Source organism: Gymnodraco acuticeps, unplaced genomic scaffold (assembly GCF_902827175.1).
Source record: "Gymnodraco acuticeps unplaced genomic scaffold, fGymAcu1.1, whole genome shotgun sequence".
Classification (NCBI taxonomy): Eukaryota; Metazoa; Chordata; class Actinopteri; order Perciformes; family Bathydraconidae; genus Gymnodraco; species Gymnodraco acuticeps.
Window position 1 is genome coordinate 1 of NW_022989742.1, and position 6,307 is coordinate 6,307.

Sequence of the window (6,307 nt, forward strand, 5' to 3'; positions counted from 1 at the left end):
TAAGTCTGATGACATACATTGTGAAAGCTGACAAAAAATGTGCGTTAATCTTTAAAAAAGTTCCATGGCAAAACAGGAATTCATGGCGCAGACATGCTTGCACCTCATTTAACTCGAGGCTTTCTTCTCCATCTCACAGTGTCACAGGCTAGCAGAGAGACAGGAGGAGGGACATTATATCGCTGAGGTGCCGCTTTCTGTCCCGCTCCTCGTTTATCCACACAGCGGCCGTGTCAAGGCTGCTCTCACACTCAACGGTAAATGACAAATTTAGATAATGCACACATACAACCCTACAAAAATAAATCGGAGACATGGCGGCTTAACCAGAGCTAAATCCTGAGGCTGCTGCAGGACCTGAGAGTGCGGATTACACCCCAGACGCCCTTAAACAATGCAGCCAAATGTGCATCCTTAAAAGCATGAAATCCTTGAAGCATCAGAGCCGACTTGTCATTTGCCATTAATATTCCAGGTTGCTTGTGCTTTAGGGGCAAGCATCGCACTTCTGTGTGCCGATGTGCCCTAAAACAAACACTTGCAAAGCCCTAAAGGAACCACCATTGTGGATAGCTATTTTTCTAGCTGTGGAATATTCTACGAGAGGATGTCATAACAAAGGAAACAATAAAAGAGGCCACGTTCCTGCTCTGCATGGGGTATCTATAACTATACATAGGAAGAAGGCAATGTTAGAGGCAATGTTAGAGATGCTTGTGCTTTAACAGAAAACAAATCATATTTGTGCTTTTGTTTTAAAAACATCATTTTTTTATGCATATTAAATAAATAGCAAGCCACATAACCCTGAAAAGCAAAATTATTAAAACCACAATAGAAAGGCTTTTATAAGAAACTTAACACATTGCTGACACTGTAGGTTAAGTAAAGCATGAGGTCAATATGATTCCAATGAAGTGTTCAAAGGCCATTATTGCATGGAAATGTGCTTCTTACAGTACATGATGTTCCTCCCTTTCTTTGCTAGGAACATATCTGAAGGGAAGGTGAGGTGAAGTGTGGTAGGGTACAGGTCTTGGAGTTGTCACATTGTCACCCCAGAGGCATCAGTACCTGTCCTTGGGGATAGCCCTGTAATGTCCGGCCTCATTGGATCAGCAGCAGCCTCGGCCTGTGGGCGTCCCCCCCTCTCAGGTGACAGCCCCTATCTGCTCTGGCTGGATGATGGTCCTGCTGCTACTGCTGCTTATATATTGCATTAAATGCACTATAAGCCCTTCTAACATTCAGAAAATGCCTCTTTTTTAATTGATCAAGTCATACACATAAAAAGCTAATTATCTGCGAATCTGAAAACATATTTGAAAGAGAAAGCTAAAATCTGTTGAATTCATGAAAGATTTCCTGCAACACATAATGTTATTAATTGGGCATTCCTGTCGGGAGTCATTTGGAAAGTTCAACAAAAAATGATGGACATTTCCATTAAAAAAAGACAGCAATTTACAATATCTGGAATCAAAAAAATCATTTGATGTCGCAAATGGGTTGACGGCTCTGAGAGAATATAACAGAATAACCACGCAATTTTATTAGGAGCTGTAAAATCTACAGTCTATAGTTCCAGATATAATTGGAAAAAGTTCAGAGAGCTCAAGATGTCTAATTGCAGCTGTGTCAACTAATATAAAACAACACATACATCAGATTTGTGTCTATTCATTAGCCAATGTGTCAGCGAGCAGATTAGTGATGTTGTAGGAACAGTCTGGTGAGAATCTTGAGAATTATGACTTCCTCATTAATTGTAGTCTTGCTTCCATGTGTGTGCAAAAAAGTGTTGCAACAAAAGACGGGCACTAATCTCATTTGCGCAAAACACATTTGAATGGAGATCGATATGCACTTTTAGAGGATGAGCGTTGTCCGCCTTTAATTATGCTAGGACATGAATTATCTACATGACAACAGAGCGTGACGTTCAAAATTACAAAAACAAAAAGAGGAAACCTAATACATGTTCGTACATTCAAGTCTCAACAAATGTCAAAGTGGTCAAGCCAGATGATGTATAATAGCAAACCCAAAAGTCTTAACCCCCATTTCATATGAGGGAGAAATGAGGCATACTGTCCCATTATAAAGCTATAAATCATTTTCCGTAGACGTCTGACAGCTTTTTATCAGATCTAACCTTTTCAAGCCTCCATTAAGAGTGCTAACATTTTCAACTCTGACACGTTTGCAGTTTAGGAATCTCACAGCTGATTTACTCTGGGAGGGGGGGCACGATGGAGTTTATGCTCATATCCACACAGGCTGTCCATTGTATTGGATTGTGAGGAATGGGGGAGGGAAAATAAGAAAACAGCGAGGAGAAGAACGGGCTCTGAATCTATTTATTCAACTCTACATTTGCCCTTTAATCTGCTACTACAGTGCAGAGTGGTGTTGTTGCTGAAAAGCATTTATGTGGCAAACAGTACATTCTGATTTACTCTATTGATTCTTTAATGGTACACAACTGCTGCATGAAGGGAAGTTAATGGCTGCCTGAATTCTTCATAATCTGACTAATAATTCATGGATTTCAGACAATCCATTTGTTCAGACATTTGCTGTTTGATAAGGCTTTGATGCTGTAATGTTAATGTTTGTATTTTTGTACAAGCTATGATGTATGACTCTCCTGACAATGAGGACCAATACTTGATCAATAGATCCATCTATAAAGTATCAAAACATCTCTGGTGTCATTTGTCCTCAATTTGAGCTAAACGGCATTTTAAAGACTCCACAGATTGACAATAACAAATGAATTAACTAAACCTCACAGGGACAAACATAGAAGCATTTTTTAAACAAGACAAAAAGCAGCGCTAAAAAAATACATGTGTATTATTTATACATAAATTCCTTAACCCTCAGAGCTATTATTTATTGTTTCTATTTGTTTTACTGCAGTGAGAATTGCCAAATACATGTCATTGTACTTTGTATGATGACAATAAAGATATATTCTAGTCTTATTCAAGTGTACACATATTCAGAAAGCCATAAAATAATTGTTCTTATCCAAATATGTTCAGGATTAAGTATTTAAAAAGATAACTAATCAGACAAATACAAGGGCAGAACTTCAGTGGCTGCTTTGTGAGTTATGGAAGGAACGTTGCCAACCATAATTGATTTAAGTACACCATAATCAAGTGAGGTGGAACCACACAAGAGTCCATATTTCATTACATGCTGTGTTTAACCTTACCCACTTCTCCTAAAACACACAAGAGGCTCATTATGTGTTTAATATTCACCAGCAGGTGAATAATTTTTATGCAACTCTGATAGTTGGGCGAGATGGATAACTCAATTATCTGAACATCCGTCAGAGCAGAGGGCTCGCTGGCTCTGGAACGCCACCAGCTAAGATTGATGGCTGCAAGACACCAATAGCTGCTGCTTCGCCATCTCATCCAGGCACTGGGCCTGAACACGCCGTTTGATTCTGCACGAAGATCGTTATTCTCTCAATTTCTTTCCTTTTTTATCTTTTTTCTTGTGAGCATTGTAGGTGAAGCGTCATTACCCCTCACTCCACTGAAGAGGGGTTCATTATGGGGTTAGTGTGTTGGCAAGACTATTGTTTGGATGATAAATGCAGTTGGTGAGGGCTTTAGAGGGAAAATTAGTTATGTTTTTTCTCTCTGTCTACAAAAACATGTCCCCATTGCTCACTCTGCAATGCTTGAGGGCAAACCGAGAACAATTAACACAAGCAATGGGTGAAGCAGCTCAGTTAAAGCAAAGAGGGAATTCATGAGAAATAAGCAAATCACTGGAAATGTCAATCAGGGGCAATGAAGTAATTACAAACACTGCTGTGCGATTCCAAGGGCAGTCAAAAAAGACCCAAAAGGTTTAGAGTCAAGCACTGAAATCAGTTTGAGGAATGAAGGAATGGACAAACACCCGAAAAATCAGTGCTTTAGGGCCCGTCTCATAAACTGAAACCAACTAATGAGAAGTGAAAGGAGGATGATGTCACCCCATCACTCTCTTGTACCCTATTTCTCTATTGGCCTATGTTTTCGTGACTACAAAGCGCTGACCCTAAATTCAACACACACACACACACACACACACACACACACACACACACACACACACACACACACACACACACACACACCACACACACACACACACATCACACACACACACACACACACACACACACACACACACACACACACACACACACACACACACACACACACACACACACGACACACACACACACACACACACAACACACACACACACACACACACACACACACACACACACACACACACCACACACACACACACAACACACACACACACACACACACACACACAACACACACACACACACACACACACACACACACACACACACACACACACACACACACACACACACACACACACACACACCACACACACACACAAGAGGATAATGCATAAGGTCTAACAATAAGAGAAGGATGAGGCCATTTCCAAATGTCAGCAGTAAATGTCAATTAAAAATTACAAGGTTGCTTGAAAAGGTAGGGTCTGAAGGGACTGACATTTTTTCTTTTTTGACACAACAATGTTTATCTGACCAGGCTGCTGGCTGACATGATGGGATCTACTTTGTCAGTTCTCTAATACACTCGGACAAGGCGGCCCCTGAATATCAATGAGACACCCGTGGGCAAATATGTAAGTCTAACTCTAACTGTCCAATCAGCCTGTTAGTATTCTGATAGTTCACCATACTGTATGCTTATGCCACGAGTAGCAACGAGGAAGACCAGACAGTCTGATGCCACCGATTCAAACCGAGAAAGAATGACTTGCACAGTAAAATATTTATAGAGACATGTGATCCTCATGTCATTATCCAATTAGCTCTTTTCCTTTATTAGATTTTTTAAAAGTTTGACTGACTGAAAAAGCTCTAATTTTGGATACTTTATCAAAAAATTGTCTGCCAATATTCTGGAGCTTTAGCAAATCCTTTTATTGTCACCAACTTTCTTAGTGACATTTCAATGAGACCTAACAAAGCTAGTAACCAAAAAAGACTGGCCCTTTTTAAAATCGCACCTCAGGGACTTTTAACAATAGAATAAAAAGGAAATAGTATTAAAAAAAAGCCTTTTTCTTCTCCAAGCAAATACAACTATCTTACTCTGAGAAAATAAAATGCACCATTGACTATGACCTTGACCCGATCCCCTTCATTTTAACTGCTCAATGATATTGGATTAGTCATCGGAAAATCAAACAATTTCTCTGCTGACAGCATCCAAGTTAAATCAGTAGGCCAGTCATCTATAGAGAGTGGCATCATTTTCTAAATGTGGAACCATTATTTTCTTTTTATTTACTTTTTGGTCTTTAAATTTGTTTTTAAAAAGGTATGGCTTAAAATACAGTTAATTTTTACATTATTTGTAGGATATGTGGAATTTTCCCTACATGTACATTGCTGGTTGAATTAACAATAAAGATGGCCTATGACACATTTTTTTGAATGAATATTGGATATTTATAACAGTTAAACCCTGATCAAGATATGTATTGTAACAATGCCAACAAAACCATTACAATTCATTAATGATAAACAGTTCCCCCTCCTGTGTTGTGGTTTGGACAGATCCAGGAATCTGATCTACATATCTGCACATGCACCAAGAAAACAATAATAAAAAGTCAGTGCTGGGGGTAGCATCCTCCTTGGGCTCTGGCACCATGTCACAACATGTCAGCTGGCCGTCACGGCTGAGGGGGGGCAGGGGCTTCAGCGATGCGGATGGAGGCAGTGTGGGCGGCTATTCAACTTGGTGACTGGAACCCCACACCAAGGGAGGCAGGGATGTGAAGACCACATGTGAGTGACCCCCTTCTCTCTGTGTGCCTCAACATATTATTTTTATTTAGAATAAAAAGCCAGTAGTAACAGTATTTTGCAAAATTGTTGGAAAATGGGTGGTGTTGGGAATAAGTATTAAAGGTGTTCTTCGCCAATATATTTACCTGCCATTTAATAGTGAAAGAGTTATTTATTTATTTAATGGATGGGACACTACAGGGCCTGTTTAGCCCTTCAACCAAGAGCTAGCCCACAGATTACTAAATAAAAAGGGGCATTACTTTACCCCCTTGTGAGCCTTAATAAAAGTTGTTGTTCTATGTTGGCAGAAAATGCAAGGATGGTTGGAAATGATGATCTCTCAAGAGACAATGAAATGGGTATAAGTTTACTGAACCTAATTCATTTCTAGCAGTGAGACATACACATTTATATGCATACA